This window comes from Carcharodon carcharias, chromosome 16 (genome assembly GCF_017639515.1).
Source record: "Carcharodon carcharias isolate sCarCar2 chromosome 16, sCarCar2.pri, whole genome shotgun sequence".
In the NCBI taxonomy this organism is placed as follows: domain Eukaryota; kingdom Metazoa; phylum Chordata; class Chondrichthyes; order Lamniformes; family Lamnidae; genus Carcharodon; species Carcharodon carcharias.
Window position 1 is genome coordinate 33,796,021 of NC_054482.1, and position 17,099 is coordinate 33,813,119.

General features: G+C 43.4%; 1 long non-coding RNA gene and 4 other non-coding genes across 10 annotated transcripts; all 5 read right to left on the reverse strand.

Annotated features, from left to right (window-relative positions):
* Positions 1–8,136: 8,136 nt before the first annotated feature.
* LOC121289358 lies at positions 8,137–14,962 on the reverse strand. 6 transcript variants are annotated; one of them, XR_005945548.1, is made up of 12 exons: positions 14,887–14,962; positions 14,323–14,377; positions 13,892–13,930; positions 13,026–13,065; positions 12,214–12,248; positions 11,503–11,588; positions 10,273–10,307; positions 9,781–9,834; positions 9,568–9,595; positions 9,356–9,396; positions 9,030–9,064; positions 8,137–8,244 (listed from the first exon to the last, which is right to left on the reverse strand). It is a non-coding gene; the product is annotated as an uncharacterized LOC121289358 (long non-coding RNA). The 6 variants fall into 6 exon arrangements; XR_005945550.1 differs by having other exon boundaries at positions 14,306–14,377; positions 14,887–14,909; XR_005945549.1 differs by lacking the exon at positions 14,323–14,377 and having other exon boundaries at positions 14,887–14,927.
* LOC121289500 lies at positions 9,900–9,984 on the reverse strand. The gene has a single exon (XR_005945593.1). It is a non-coding gene; the product is annotated as a small nucleolar RNA snR60/Z15/Z230/Z193/J17 (small nucleolar RNA).
* On the reverse strand, positions 11,654–11,738 carry LOC121289499. Its single transcript, XR_005945592.1, has one exon. It is a non-coding gene; the product is annotated as a small nucleolar RNA snR60/Z15/Z230/Z193/J17 (small nucleolar RNA).
* LOC121289496 lies at positions 12,617–12,695 on the reverse strand. Its single transcript, XR_005945589.1, has one exon. It is a non-coding gene; the product is annotated as a small nucleolar RNA SNORD79 (small nucleolar RNA).
* On the reverse strand, positions 14,464–14,543 carry LOC121289498. The gene has a single exon (XR_005945591.1). It is a non-coding gene; the product is annotated as a small nucleolar RNA SNORD74 (small nucleolar RNA).
* Positions 14,963–17,099: the final 2,137 nt, after the last annotated feature.

Consider the following 17,099-nt stretch of genomic DNA (forward strand, 5'->3'; position numbering starts at 1 on the left):
TCTGCCCAGGCAAATCTACACTCCCATACCTGTCCATCCAACAATACAATCTCATACCTGTCCATCCAACACTGTACTCACATACCTGTCCATCCAACACTGTACTCACATAACTATCCATCCAACACTGTACTCACATACCTGTCCATCCAACACTAAACTCATAACTGTACATCGAACACCACACTTACACACCTCTCCTTCCAATACTACACTCACATACCTGTGCATCCAATGCCACACTTACACACCTCTCCTTCCAATACTACACTCACATACCTGTCCATCCAACACTACACTCACTCACCTCTCCATTCAATACTACACTCACATACTTGCCTATCCAACACTATACTCAGATGCCTCACTATCAAACACCACACTGGAGTTTAGATGAATGAGAGGAGATTTCATTGAAACATATAAAATTCTGACAGGGCTGGACAGACTGGATACAGGGATGATGTTTCCTCTGGCTGGGGGGTCTGGGACAAGGGAATCACAATCTCAGGATATGGGGTAGGTCATTTAGGACTGAGATGAGGAGAAACCTCTTCACTCAGAGGCTGGTGAACCTGTGGAATTCTCTAGCACAGAGGCTGTGGAGGCCAAGTCACTGAATTTATTTAAGGAAATAGATAGATTTCTGGACTCTAAAGGTATCAAGAGTAATGGGGAAAGAGCAGGAGTATGGCGTTGAGATAGAAGATCAGCCATGATCATACTGAATGGCGGAGCAGGCTCGAAGGGCCGAATGACCTACTCCTATTTTCTGTTTCTTTACTGTTGGCATTCTTTCAAATCTGTCCTGATGGCGGCTGCAAGATGAACAGCTTCAATAGCATGTCTCTCTTTTTCAGCAATGCTTATTAATTTCATTAAATCTCTAAGGGCTTTTCATTTCTTCCATATGTACCTTGACTCCTCTATAGTTGCACGGTGCTCTTATTATTACATTATTTGACTTCACTGGGGCTTCTTATTATTCCAGAATTTCTAATTTGGTTCGGGTCAGGCCCTTGTCTCTGTTTCTTAAGTAACGCTTTTTGTTCAAAATATTAACAACTTGGATTTATATAACATCTTTAATGTAGCAGGTTATCCCAAGGTGCTTAAATATTTTGGGGGAGATGCAGAATTTTCTTAACTGATTTTTGTTTCTCTGCCTGAATTAATTGGTCAAATCCCTCCATGACCTCAGCCCTCCCTATCTCCATAATCTCCTCCAGTCCCACAACCCTCTGAGATATCTGCACTCCTCTAATCCTGGCCTCCTGCCCAACCCCAATTTTAATCACTCCATCACTGATGGATGCACTTTCAACTGCCTTGGCCCCATCCCTGGAATTCCCTGCCCACATCCCTCCACCTCGCTTTCATCCTTTAATATACTCCTTGAAACCTACCTCTTTGTGCTTTCAGCCATCTGACCTAATATCTCCTTATGTATCTCAGTACCAAATTTTGCTTTCAAACGCTCCTGTGAAAGGTCATTTTGTAATTTCAAAGGTATCTACAAACACAAGTGATTGTTGCTGTGATTTTCTAATACCTGTGGAAGAATTGAATACTCATAGATTCTCAGTACCATGTGTTTTTAGAATCGTTATCCTTAGTGTGTGTTTGACTTCTGTTTCTTTGCGACTGTGTATCCGCTCTGAGGTCACACTGTCCATTTATCTTCAGAAACTCTCCATTGATCAATTCAGAGCCTTTTCTCCATTCACTGGGGTTATGCATTTCAATTCCTTGCCTTTCATGGTCTATTTCTTTCCTTGATTAAGTAGGAAGGCCATCTTCTTAAAATACCCAGGGTATTCTTTATAATCTCCTTGTTTTCCAGAGTGATTCCAATGTAGATTGTTTTTATCTGCCTTAATCAAGGGCAACCACTCTCATTGTACCTGATACCATAAGATGTGGTGCAGGAAACTCTGCTGAAGCCTTCAGTGATTTAAGTGAGAAATTCAAAGATCTCTTTTTTTTCTAAAAGAATCTAACTCTTGATATCATAGTCAGAAAATCTACATATCATTCAACACTCTATTATTGAAATACAAGTTACATTTTGCATAAACGTATGCATGATGTGTACCACATTTAGCGAAGTGTTCTCCTAATGAAAAAAAATGCTGGGATTGATGTGTGCAGATACAACACAACAGCAAATTCAAACAAAAGCTTGCGCTTATTTAATTTTTAAAAATTTATTCCTTCATGGGATGTGGGCATTTGTTGCTCATCCCTAATTGCCCATGAACTGAGTGGCTTGCTAGACCATTTCAGAGGGCAGTTAAGAGTTAACCACATTGCTGTGGGTTGGAGTCACATGTAGGCCAGACCAGATAAGGATGGCAAATTTCCTTCCCTAAAGGACATTAGTGAACCAGATAGATTTTTACAAAAATTGTCAATGGTTTCATGGTCATAATTACTGAGACTAACTTTTTTAACTCCAGCTTTATTAATGGGATTTAAATTCCACCAGCTGCTGTGGTGGGATTTGAACCCATGTCCACAGAGCATTAGCCTGGTTCACATGACTAATAGTCCAATAGCATTACCATTATGCCACAGTCCTCCCCCACCTTGCCCTATATAGTGTCTTTTTCAAAAAGAACTCACCAAGGCTCCTTAGGAAGCACCTTCCAAACCCAAGAGCACTACCATCTAGAGAACAAGGGCAGCAGACAGATGGGAACACCACCACCTGGAAGTTCTAAGCCACTCATCACCCTGACTTGGAAATATATCGCCATTCCTTCACTGTCACTGGGTCAAAATCCTGGAACTTCCTTCCTAACAGCACTGTGGGTGTACCTACACCACATGGACTGCAGTGGTTCAAGAAGGCAGCTCACCACCACCTTCTCAAGGACAAATAGGCTTGGGCAATAAATGCTGGCCCAGCCAGTGAAGCCCATGTCCCGTGAATGAATAAACAAAAACATTCCAAGAAATTTCACAAATGGAAGCTGGCAGGGAAAAGGATGCGAGCCATGGAGGGAGAGATGATTAAGCAATGACCAAAACCAAGCCAAAAGGTTAGGCTTTGAGAAGACTCTTAAAGGAACAGAGAACTGATGTATAGAAAATAACTTGCAACTCAAAACCATCACCTTTCATTCCAACCATTGTGTACCTGTACTCGAATAAACAACCTCATCCAACACATTCATGACAAATAGTACTATTAAGCCATTGTTTAAGTTGCATATGTCAAATATATTTTGTACATATTAAAGGGGTAATAATATTAAATTGTATGGTGGTAGGGGTAAGTAGGCAGATCTGGAAGTAGGTACACTTTACATGGAGTTAAGGGGTGATTTGGTAGAAGTTTTTATATCAAGGGAATTAGATGAAGTTAGATAGAAACTATGCTGAGTGGGAACTCCAGGATTGGGGACAAGGTCTAAAATTAGAAAGTAAAGTTTGGGAACTTTGATCTAGATAATAAAATGTAATTGCTTTGATTCACTTCCTACAGTTCTTCCCTGGATGTGCAAGTTGGACCCGTTGCATTTTGCTTTGTACATTTTGTCTCTGCCTCATGTGTTGCTTTTATTGATCTGCATTGTCTATTATCTCAATGCACCCTGCCAATTTATCACTACCTGAATTATTGTTAGGTTTTGAAAGTTCTGTTTCTAGAAAATGTTTCAAGTTCCTCTTTTGCTTTTTGTGATGGTTCACCTATTACCAGCTTTCTTCTATCTTCATATAATCGGCCACTGGGTTCTTGTATTTACAGTGATTGCTTTTTAATCATCTGGGATGTAAGCAATTATCAGTTTACCTAGTTAATGTTATGTCCAAAGAAACACTTTTGGTGTGGTGATAACTACTGTTATTTCTCGATCCTCTAGACTATTTAATTAAAAGAAAATGAGATGAAGGACCTTGGGACCTTTAGTTGCTCAAATGTGTTTACCTCTCACCAGGGGACCTATCGAATGGTCAGATAACAATCTATTAGTACCAAGATCTAGCAACTCTGGAGCCACATTGGTTTGCCAAGGGCACTTTGTATCCAGGTTGGGTAAGTTAGCTACATAATGTCCCAGCAATGACTAACTTCAGCAGAAGGGTGGATGACCCAATGCAGCTACAGTCAACAAAAACGAACTTTGAAACAGGAGGCCACAGATTCTATAACAGCCAATGAGATCATGGCTGATCTGCTACCAACTTTCCCTATTTCCCTTAACACCTTAGGTTAACAAAAATCTATTGGAGAGCACAGAAATATAAGAAATAGCAGAATAGACCATGCAGTTCGTCGAACCTGCTCTGCCGTTTAATACCATCATGACTGATCTTCTGTCCAAAATCCACTTTCCTTCCCCATAACCCTTGAGATCAAAAATCTGTCTATCCTGGTCTTAAATCTACTCGATGATGGAGCGTCCACAACCCTCAGGGGTAGACAGTTCCAAAGATTCACATCACTTGTGAAGAAATGTTTCCTCATCTTAGTCCCACACGATGACCCTATTTCCTGAAGCTGTGCCCACGTTCTCGATCACCAGACAGGGAAAACACGTAAGCAGATAGCCTGTCAATCCGCTTCAGAATCTTTTATGTTTCAATAAGGTCATCTCTTTCCCCTAGACTCCAGAGTACATATAGGCCCAAGGCCCAATCTCATCATAGGTCAACTCTTGGAATCTTCATTGTCCTACCTCCAATACAAATATGCCTTTAAATGTGGAGGCAAACACTGCACACAGTACTCCAGGTGTGGTTTCACCAAACCCTATACAATTGCAGCCAGACTTTCTATTCGAACTTTGCTGACTTTATTTATGCAATCTACATAAAGATTAAAGTTTAATCTACTTGACCCTGTCAATTGACAAGTGGCTCATGTAACAAACCAAACCACTAAGGTTTGTTTTTAATTTGGATCCTGACGCCTCAACCTCTCAGGGAAACATCTATCCTCGTTCTTTTCTTCGTTCCCACTTGGACAACCAGGTTCTTCCCTTTCTTGTTCATTTCCAGCCTGAGGATTTGCCTTTAACACTGGCACCAGGCAAGAAACACAACCTTTAGAGCTCCCAGTTGTGGCTGTAGAGAATGTTATTTACTCCCACCTATACTGTTCAAGATTTCCAGTTTCCTTTTCAATCTCCCCAATTTGAATGACTTCCTGCTGTGGCCCATCCAACCTGCATGCCTTATACTGATTCACAGGTAGCAAGTTTCTTGTACTTGTTGGGATAAAGGTTTAAAATTCCTCCATCACTACCTGCCTTACTTGCAGTCACACCCTCCAGTGCCTGATAATTGACCAACTCTGAAATTCTGCTTAAGGGGGGGTGGTGCGGCTGTCTCCTGGAACAAAGCATCCGGATAACTCTCCCCAAGTTGCAATGTCTGAAGCTCCAGACTCCCGTTCAGCAATTGAGCTAAAGCCGCTTGAGCTGCAGCCACTCACTGCAGGTCGGGCTATATGGGATTGCAGCTCTCCAAACTCCCATATGCTGCAGTCACATCACACCACCAGCCCTGCCATGCCTGTTTAACCTCCCTTATTCAATTAGTTATTTAGTAAAGGAATCATAAGCTAGTTTCCTACCTTTGAGACAAAACTAAACACTTGCCCAGACACTGGAGGTAGAAAAATTAAAAAACAGCGGCTCTTTCCCACTTTAGCATCAAAGCACTGTGCCCAATACCATCAATTTATCTCAGATTTAAATCTGATCTAACACTGTTGTATGGGAAGTTTCACATTCCTACCACCCTTTGTGTGGCTTCCTAATTTCACTCATGAAAGGTTTGGCTGATTTTAGACCATCCCCACCCTAGGCTTCCCAATCAGCATAGTTCTATCTAACCCCACCGAATTCCTTATCTCTAAAACTTCAATCAAATCACCCCTTAACCATCTAAATTCCATACACTAGAGCCTGTTTATATCTCAATATCTCAGCTATCAGCCTGGTGATCCTGCACTGCCTTCCAAGGACGATATCCTCCCTCAGCAAGAAAAAACAAAATGCTACAAATACCAGTTTGAGCACCACCCAAAAGGAGAAAGAAAAAGTTAATAAGGTTTCATGCCCAGAAACTACTCAGCACACCAGATGTAGTCTAAGATCTAGCCCCTTGCTTTATCTTCTAGAGTATGCATGAGCCGGTTTGATTTTCGGTTCTTGGGACCTCATACTCAGCTGCAGGTACCTTTGTTTAACAGCACGTTTTGATACAGGCATCTACTTACTGCCTGCTACTGCAAATCTCCAATGCTTCACCTCAGACAGTCTTGAGCCTATATCCATTGGACCAATGAGGTGGTCTTTTTAAACCATTAGATCCTGAGGAGTTTGACAGGGTAGATGCTAAGAGGATGTTTCCTTTTGTGGGAAGACAGAACAATGGTTAGTTTAAGGAGATAAGAATTTTTTCCCCCCCCCAGAGCATTGTAAATCTTTGGTGATCTCTCCCCCAGAGAGCAGTGGAGACAGGGTCATTGAATATGTTTAAGGCAGAGGTAGATAAGATTCTTAACAAGGGAGTCAAAGGTTAGGGGGGGGTGGGTAAGAAAAAAAAGAGTTGAGGCCAATCAGATCAGCCATGAAACAGACATTCAAAACAGTAGAATAGGCCATTCAGCTCCTTGAGCCTGCTCCACCATTCAATATGAAGGCTGACCTATTTGCATTTCAAGTTCTACACTCACATCTTAGCAAAAAGCAAAAACTGCAGATGCTGGAAATCCAAAACAAAAACTCAGCATCCACTGAGAGGAGCACAGTTAATGTTTCGAGTCCGAATGACAAGTACTAATGACCCTTCAACAGAATAAGATCTTTAATGGCAAGAGCAGGCTTGAGAGGTCGAATGCCCTACTCCTGCTTGAAGTCCATCTGTTTTGCTTGCTGCAATTCTCCACCCCAAGGCTAAAGATTTGGCAGCATTGCCTGCATTTGGACACAACTGACGAGCAGGCACTGCACTTGACAACTCTCCTCCACTATGTGAGGCCAAAATTAAATTGGATACTCCAAGTGGTCAAACTAGGCAGGCAAAAATTGGGGAAAAATTTTAATGCCAAGCTATTTAAGTGCAAATAAGCTTAATTCCCAGATCTTTAAACACCATTTAAGTAGGGAAGGTCCCAAACACCAAATCCAGGATAGCTAGAAGCAAAGATGACCTTTAACTGATTAAATAGTGGGCCACAGCCCAGGTGAGTATTACTGACCAGACAGGTGAACACTGCAACCTGGGGCTCCAGATACATGCAGCTCCAAAAAAGTTTATCACAAAAAGCCTAAAAAGTCAGAAAGTAACTTCCTATTGAGGATTGAAAAGGCTAATTATATTTCACTTCAGCTTCAAATGATTAACAAGCACAGTGCTCTGAATAACAGAGGTTACAGCTACATCATTGGACGTGTGCTATTAAAATGTGGCTGAGAATTAGCTTCAAGTCAAAGAAGCAATAAATAAGATGGGGAGAAATTGAGGGTTGAATCTCTTTGGAACTCTTCCTCAAAAGGCAGTGGAAGCAGAGTATTTGAATATTTAAGGCAAAGCTAGATAGATTCTTGATTAGCAAAGGGGTGAAAAAATAGGTAGGAATGTACAGTTGAGGTTACAATCATAAGTCATGACGTTATTGAATGACAGGCTTGAGGGTCTGAGTCACCTATACCATGTAATTGTGTTTATCTCAATTGTTCATTATATGTAGATGTATGCTGCCAGTGACTTTGCCATTTGCTAGTGTTGGTTTAGAAATGTTTTTATTTGCTATTTTGGGCATTATAAAAAGTCACTTTAGTACAGGAATCAGCAACCTCTCCATGCCATCCAGTAATTATCCTAGCCAGTGTTGGTCACTGCCAACACCACACGGAACCAGGCACATCACTCCCAACTATTGAAGACCCCTTTGGAAATTATGCATTTACCATAAAAGTACCTGGTTGAGGGAATGAGAACAGCTCATGTCCCAGGGAATGGGAATGAACGTTAGAATACAAAACAGCTGTATTTAAGGGGAAACTAGACCTGTACAATAGAAAAAGGAATAGAAACAGGATGCAAGGCGGCTGGAAAATGAAACCTACTGGGCTGAAAGGCCCATTTGTACAGTAAAAATACTAGCATATAAACAGATGACAATCTTTGTATTCAGATTTTATTTGTTATCTCAGTTACACAATCACACCACTTTGTAGGCAGAAACAAAACTGGCCCAGTGGGTGGAGACCAACTTCCTTTTACCTAGAAAAATGAAATAGATGAAAATTAAGCAATTGAAGATTGGAAACAGCTTTTTAGAAATAAGTAATCTGAATACACCAGCTCCCACTGTCAATAGTAAACAGCAGCTCAGTCTTAAAAAGTCAGAGCACTTGCACTAGGTTGTTGGCACAGGATCAGACCATTCCACTCATCACTTGTCAGTGAGAGAGTTCAAGAATGTATTTCATCATTTCCATGCACAGCAAGCTCAAAGTAAGATGTGCTGCTCACATTTTGTCACAAGGGCTCCATTACTGGCATGTTCCACAATCTTGAGAAACATGGCAGCCATGTGTGTACACAGTAAGACCTAGAACATCTACCTCTTCAAACATCAACCTCTAACCAGGTTCCATATTGGCAGAAATTTTAAAATTGCTCATCCTGGTATTCAAATTACACCATAACCCCATCTTCAAAAATCTCTTCCCAACCTCCGCCCCCAACCAATATCTGCACTCATCTGATTCTGGCCTCCTGAGCATCTAATTTTATACTCTAGCCCTGCGACTACTTTGTTCTCTGGGCAAAACTCAATTTCCTCTCTACCTTGCTTCCTATAATTAACTCTTCAGCCCAACTTGTTACCTGGCCTTGACATGTCACGTGGCTTTGTGCCACCTTTCCATTATAAAGCTCCTTGGGCCGATCTTACATTTAAGGACAAGTGGGGTTGCTATTTATTGAAGTGTAATATCTTTACAGTGCCTTCAGAAACCATTTCATCAACACCCCTGGAAGTGAACACAAAATTGCAATCTCACCATGTCCCCATATCCTTCAGCTTGGTGCAGCTTGCCTGTAGAGAGAGACCATGCAGTTACCAATAAGACAAATCACCAGACAGCCTGTATGCAGAGCAGTGAAACCTCAGGTTAAAGGGAACTGATAAATTGAATCAGCGGGGTTCATACGGCAGAATCTTTCATCATAGGTTTCATATGAAGTTAAGTGTGCTTTAAGTTTCATGCTTAGAACAGGACATTTGCCATTAAATCAGGGCCAAAACACTGCCCAACTAGCAAGTTCCCCTCCCCACTGGTCTGAAGAGGAACACCTAATCTATACTGCTACAATAGCAAAATCTCACCTCCATTGCTGCAGCAATCACACTCCCGGCAGCTGGGGATTCTGTAAATGAAAGGCAATGTTAAGTTGTCACTGGTAATCCTGCTCCTTACTTAGTGATTTACTTGTGGCCAATCAGTTAGAGCTAATATCAGACAATCTTCACTGGCAGCTCAGGTCTCAAGTTCTCATCACAGGCACTCTTTATAAAAATAGAATGGAGCAGATACTTACTGTGCAACAGACACAACAGCTCCAGCACCTGGGGAGAGAGCAAAGGAGACCTTACACAGGCTCATGAGCAGCATCTCAAAAACAAATCAGTTAACTTCTGTCAGTAACAAATTCTCCTCATGTCTTCAGAGACCTAATTCATGCATCACACAGAAAGTCAGGATCATACTGCTGGTCAGGTCTAACCTTGAGCACTGACTGAGCTCCACACACCTGTATAAGATTGGTCTGCAGGCCAACTTCACTTCTGGAGTCAGAAGCAGGAATCTGAAAAACCAGAAGATTAAATTAGGGCAGGAAACACTGCCAGACAGCTTGATATTTATGTAAAGAGGAAATGTCAGATAGGAGCGAAAGACTAAAAGCTCAAATCTTCATCAGTTATCTGCTGAACTATGAACTCATCATTCAATCCTCTGCCAGACTAGAAACCCTGAAACAATGCAGCTCCCTGTAATGTCCCAAAAGCAAAGGCCAGCTTCCAGGCTGCACTTACATTACATGCTACTGATATGTAGCTGAGTGTTCCAAGTTATCCATAGAACACATCCAGCAAGACATTCAGGTGCTTTCCCACATGTCAAGTCTCAGTCAGCCCAGCTGGAGTGCTCAGATATGTAACTGCACAGCTATTGAGCCCTCATTAGAGGGAGCATTGCAACAGGATTCCCTAATTCAATTTCCCTGTCAATCCCATCCACTCACCTTCCATTAATCCTGTCCATGGACAATCCAAACACCTAGAAAATAAAGCCTCCATTAGACACTGCAATAAAACCTACGGTACACAGGACAAAAACACCTAAGGTTATGTGCAAAGTGAGATAATTGGATAAGCTCTTTGAGCTAGTACAGGTACAACAGCCTAATGATTTTTCTTGTGATTGCAAATGGCTGCCACTTTCATTCACTGCACTGGTACACCAGAAGGGTGCAGTGGATGACATACATCTCATTCTGTACAATGAAGTCAGGAATGAGACTGAAACCAAACTGATACCAAGTCCCTGTGGTTCAACTCTGAGGGCCACACTGCCCCTAATCAAAAACCTGCAATGCAGATTTATGACTACAGCTCCCTTTGCCCTGGTATGTTTCTTTGAACTTACATGCTTAACTGAGTAGACAGGAGCATTGAGCAAGAACCAAGCCAGAAACCAAAGTTAACAAATCAGAAAAATTCAAAAGCTGTGGAGCTGGGGCATGTTGAAAATTGATTCCCTTGCCCAATAAGAATCGAAGGTTAAAAGCAAAAACTGCAGATGCTGGAAATCAAACAAAGCAAAATGCTGGAAAAACTCAGGTCTAACAGCATCTTTGGAGAGAAAAAACAAGGCTAATGCTTAAGTCTGTATGACATAAGTCATACAGACTCGAAACATCTTTTAATTTTCTCTCCACAGATGCTGTTAGGCCAGAATTTTTCCAAGAATCTAAAGTTATTGTGGGTAGACGGGAATGTGGGTTTCAAAACAAAAGATCAGTCATGATCTTTTGAATGGCAGAGCAGGCTCAAGGGGCTGAATGGCCTACCCCTGCTCAAAATTCATATGGAAGTTCAACTAAATGTGGCTCAATAGCCCATTTTTTGGTCCTCCCTCAGGTTATGGGGAAGGGTGGAACAGCTCTGCTTACAAAGACTTTGCTCTGGTCAGGGGCCACCTCCCAAAAATTATTCAGGCATCACCAGCTAACTGCTGGCTCAGTATATATTGAAGTTTTTCACCTGGATTCCCATCAGCCTCAACACTACAAATGAGCTTGTACTATTGAGCAGAATCTAAACCCACTTTTACAGCAGGATTCACAACTCAATTGAGGTTTAAAGCTCTGGTGCCTAGTACACAAGCAGTACAAACATCCCAGTGTAGAATTCATTGTCCCCCTACAAACTCAGGTGTGATGCCATAGCTAGGAAGGTGGAATATTCCTCACCTGAGATGACATTCACGTCTGTTGTCATCTAACACCTGTAGATTTGTCTGCAGGCCAACTTCTCATCTCAAGTCTGAAGCAGGAATCTGAAAAAGCAGCAAATTAACTCAGGGCAAAAAACACTGGCAGACAGCTTAATATTTGTTTAAAGAGGAAATGTCAGATAGGAGCGAAAGACTAAAAGCTCAGATCTTCATCAATTATCTGCTGAACTATGAACTCATCATTCAATCCTCTGTTAAGCTGGAAACCCTGAAACAATGTAGCTCCCTGCGATGTCCCAAGAGAAACAGACAGCAGTTACACTAAAGGCTAACTGGTATGTGGCTCAAGTTTGACAATCAGCTTCAGCTTAAAACACATCGAAACTATTATCCAGAATGCAGTATCTGAAAGCGGAAGCAGATTCAATAGTAGTTTTTAAAGCTGAGTTTCCAAATAGATAACTGGAATACAGCATAGTAGACCAATCAACCATATTTTAAACAGGTAACAATGGACCAAACTGCCTCCTTTTGCTCTCATTCTATGATTGGGAACCCCCTGATCAGTACTGGGGCCATGTTACCATGGCATGGTTGTTTGCCTGCCACACTCCCTGATTAGCAATCAAAATCTTTTGGGGATGAAGGGATGTGTAACTGCACATCTGAGACTCAATCTCACAGGAGTGAACATTGTCAGAGGGTTCAACAAATCCAATTCACTTACATTCCATTAATCTTGTTCCTGGACAATTCAAGAACCTGGAAAATAAAGCCACCATTAGAGACTGCAATAAATTTGTCTGGCCGCCCCACCCCCCGATTGACAAAAGCAGAATTGATTATCCCATGTATGATGGCTGCTGAGTGACAGATGGAATGCCTTTTGAATGGCAGGGTGGGGGCTCAGGTTACCCCACCTAAATATCCTTTGGGGATTTAGGAACATTGCAGACCCAAATTTTCAGGTGGCACAAAATGAGGCACAGAAAGTTTATGTTGACTGGAACAAGGTTACAATAGGGTGTAAACTAGGGCACAGCAGCAAATGGAAGGTAATTTATTATGGGCCTGAACAAAGAGGCATACTGGCTTTAAGACTGGCATCCCATTAGGTGAAAGTTATACTGTACTGGTTCAGTAATTACAAAGTCTCTTTCAGTCTTTTTCAGAGAGATTCCCATTGCAATCGTAACATCATCAACAGCACAAATAAACCACCACTCCATCTCATGGGATTTGAAACAGAACATATTCAGGACTCTGGTCAATTGACACCGAAAGTATTAACTGAAGAGTCATATGGACTCTTAACAGCTTTTTCTACACAGATGCTAAGACTGCTGAGTTTTTCCAGCATTTGTTTGTGTTACAACAGTATTAACCACTGAAGATAGAATTGATATGGAGCTGCCAAAGCCCTGCAGAGCCAGCCAGATATCTTTTCTATCCAGCTTACTTGGAGTGCAGATCTCAGCTCAGGTCTGCTGAGTCTCTCCCATTAAATGAACTTCCAAGTGTTATCCAATAAATGCTCACCTTAGCAGCAGATTCTTGTACATGCAGCATCGATCCATACCTGCAAAAGAGACAGGTTAGATGCTGAGCTACTGCAGGCAGACTGGACATCCTTAAAACCCCAGCTGTGTGCCTCAGATGATTCCAAGGTGGATTGTGTATTCATCATCCCGAATCAAGAGTAGCAAATAAACATCATCACTGTGCACAAAGATGAGGATGCAGCTTGTAAGAGCTGTCAGACCTACCTGGTTATATACCCTTTTCTAGCCAACCCTAGGCATGGACACCAGGTTTTGGACAATTTCCCACAGCAGATCAGAAACTGAATCAAACACAGCACCCCCAACCCTTCCAATTCCCAGGGGCTCAGAAGAGTTCCCCATTTTGTTTTTTAGTTAACATTTGGTTGGTGATCCTAAAATCTAGTAACAGAAATAGAATCCAAATAAAGAGACAGGGATTCGCACAGGAACATTACAATGTATGACACCGCTGGAATACAGTGGCCTTCAAGGTGTATACTTGCCAGAATACCAGCCAATTACAATGGATAATTATACAAGCTAGGGTTGTGAGTATACAAGGGTAATTTGAGAAAATTCAGATACAGAACATGGAGTATGTTTTTACCCAACTGATTCACATTGGTTGGGACTCAAGGGCATGCAAAAGGTTGCGCCAGGACACTCAAGTGGAAGTTTAAGCAGTCCTATCAAATAACAGATAATGCTGGGCCAATTGTAAATTTCCAAGGCTGAGATCGATAGGATTATTAGTTGCAGCTCAGTAGGATTATTAGTTGCAGCTCAGTTTTAAAATACTGCAGATACAACTTGCTATGGTACACCCTTGCTAGAGCCATGGAGCGAAGCAACAGCAGTTACCTTTTCTGGTGGAGTAAGAGCAGCCAGGTAGAATCAAACCTGGAATGAGAGGACAGCATCACTCACATGCAACTCCACATGGCAACCTTACAATTGAGCCACAAGCCTCATTTATTAGATTTTCAGAAACATTTCTGACCACTACTCATTAATCATTGGCAGTTAAGAGTGAATATATGAAACAAAGAATAATTACAAAGCAACAGTGCCAAAACCCAGACTCAGTTGCCACACTCACCTTCCCCAAGGGGAGTGTGTAAACCTGGCTCTGGTGCCACAGGATGGACAACAGCTCAGACTGGTACTCCCTTTCCTCAGCAGTACCCTTAGATCTGCATTAAAAAGGTGAGGGGCCAAATCGCCCTCAGACTGGGGCATTGGGGAAAACAACCCTGATGTTGAAGCAGCACATACATGGGTACATCTGGTACCTGAGCCACTTGCCGCTCTCTCCTCAGTGGCGTTGGACAGCTGGACACAAACTACCTGGAAAAAAGGGAGGGACAGAGTCAGAGAGGCCCAGGAACCATGCAACTGCCCACACACCCTCCCAAAAGCTCAAGAGACTGCAGGATCCGCACTCAGCATGTTGGAATCTCATCACAGCAGCTCGGATGTCCCTACCAACATAAGACTCATCACAGCGTGGTCCTGGCTCTGGCACAACTCCACCCTCCTGTCTGGCCTGGTCTCAGGATGCCCTTGTCAGGCCTAACCCCCTATCCAAGTGAAAATCAAAGAACGGTAGATCTGAAATAAAACAGGTGCTGGAAAGGCTCAGAGGAAGAGACTGGAAACATTCCCGCTCCTCCCCTCCCGCCCCGAACATTTACACACATCCATTCCCCCCCCCCACCCCCGCCGCCACCATGCGGCCTGATGCTGCTCGCACTCCGGCCTGCCCTCCACTCCCCCGCTTTGTGCAGCCTGGCGCGTATATCACTCCCGCCCACCACACCTATCCACACTCCCAAAATGCAATCCAATGCACCAACTTGCTGTCCTTTTCACCGCCGAATGAGACCGAGCGGCTCCCGCCGCCGCCTTTTATAGAGGCAGCCCCGCGCACGGGCTGACGGGATTGCGATGAACCCCGCCCCCCAGGTTCGGAACTCACGGAGTTTCTTGGCTGATTGCGCCGTCCATCACTCCGTCACCCGGGCAGCTCGCAACCCCATTGGTCGGTAGCTGGGCCCGGGGGGGGGGGGGGGGGGTGGTGGTGGTGGTGGTGGGACCAAGCGGCGGGCTGACGTCACCCACACCCCGCCCTGCTCGGGCCTCCTCGATCATGTGGCGAGCTGTTGCCTGGGGTTTCCGGAGCTGTTTGGCAGGGGTGAGGCCTGCTAATTTCTAGAGTAAATTGGAGCCTGTGTTGGGAGTTTTTAAAAAATATTTTACGGGGTTTGCGAGATTGCTCCTTGGGATGTGAGGCTGATTAAATTGGGTTTGCATTTTTCGGAGTTTAGAAGAATGAGAGGTGATCTAATTGAAACATGCTAGATTCTGAAGGGGGCTTGACAGGGCAGACCAGGGTTAACAAATCCTGGTGGAAAAGTTAAGGGGCACAAAACAAAAACAGAATTACCTGGAAAAACTCAGCAGGTCTGGCAGCATCGGCGGAGAAGAAAAGAGTTGACGTTTCGAGTCCTCATGAGTCCTGTTCACCTAGTTCTGCTGAAGGGTCACGAAGACTCGAAACGTCAACTCTTTTCTTCTCCGCCGATGCTGCCAGACCTGCTGAGTTTTTCCAGGTAATTCTGTTTTTGTTCTGGATTTCCAGCATCTGCAGTTTCTTGTTTTTATCTCTAAAGTTAGGGCCAGTTTGGCACTGCTGCAAACCTCTAATAATGGGGACAGGGGTAAAGCTGCTGCCACAGCTCTTCAGCGCTGCACACGGGCCAAGCTCAAAACATCGCAAATACGGGAAATAAGATGTCTCAAGCAACCCAGGACAACCGCTCCAATCCTGCAAAATCCAGCCCTGTGAAACAGGACTTTGATGACTGTTAAGACCGTTGCATGATTCTGTCTGCTGTTCACTGGGGCTGGTTCCCTGGAAATGGTTGGGCATGTACACAGGGCTATTGACGCAGCTTCCACCATTACTGCCATTTTTGGGCTACCAGACCCTAAGATAAAAGCAACATACTGCGGATGCTGGAAATCTGAGACAAAAACAAAAAAATTGTTGGATAAACTAGCCGGTCTGACAGCGTGTGTGGAGAGGAAGACTGAGTTAACGTAACGGTCCATAGGGACCGTTCCCTCCGGGACACCCTGGTCCACTCCTCCATCACCCCCTACACATCTACCCCCTGCCACGGCACCTTTCCATGCAACCGCAGAAGGTGCAACACCTGCCCCTTTACTTCCCCCCTCCTCCCTGTCCAAGGGCCCAAACACTCCTTTCAAGTGAAGCTGCATTTCACTTGTACTTCCCTCAATTTAGTCTACTGCATTCGCTGCTCCCAGTGCGGTCTCCTCTACATTGGAGAGACCAAACGCAGACTGGGTGACTGCTTAGTGGAACACCTTCGGTCTGTCCGCAAGCTTGAACCAGACCTCCCTATCGCTTGCCATTTCAATACTCCACCCTGCTCTCATGCCCACATGTCCATCCTTGGCCTGCTGCATTGTTCCAGTGAAGTTCAACGTAAACTGGAGGAACAGCACCTCATCTCCCGACTAGGCACTTTACAGCCTTCCGGACTTACCATTGAGCTTCAACGACTTCAGATCATGAACTCTCTCCTCCATCCTCACCCCCTTTTTAATCACCTTTTTTCTAATAATTATTTTTTTATATATATTTTTTTCTTTTCCCACCTATTTCTATTATTATTTTTAAAATTTATTTCCATCCATTGTTTTATCTCCACCTTTTAGCCTATTTTGATCCCTTCCCCCGACCCCACCCCACCCCCACTAGGGTCATCTGTCACTTGCTCATCCTGCTTTCTACCCTTTATGTCACCATTAGCACATCCTTTAGCTAATATCACCACCGTCAGAACCCCTTTGACCTTTTGTTTATGACATCTTTGGCAATCCCTCCCTTGCCTCCACCTATCACTGGCCTTCTATTCAACTCCACCTGTCCCACCCACCCCCCTTTAACAGCTTATATTTCACAACATTTCTATTTCTCTTTAGTTCTGATGGAGAGTCATACGGACTCGAAACGTTAACTCTGTCTTCCTCTCTGCAG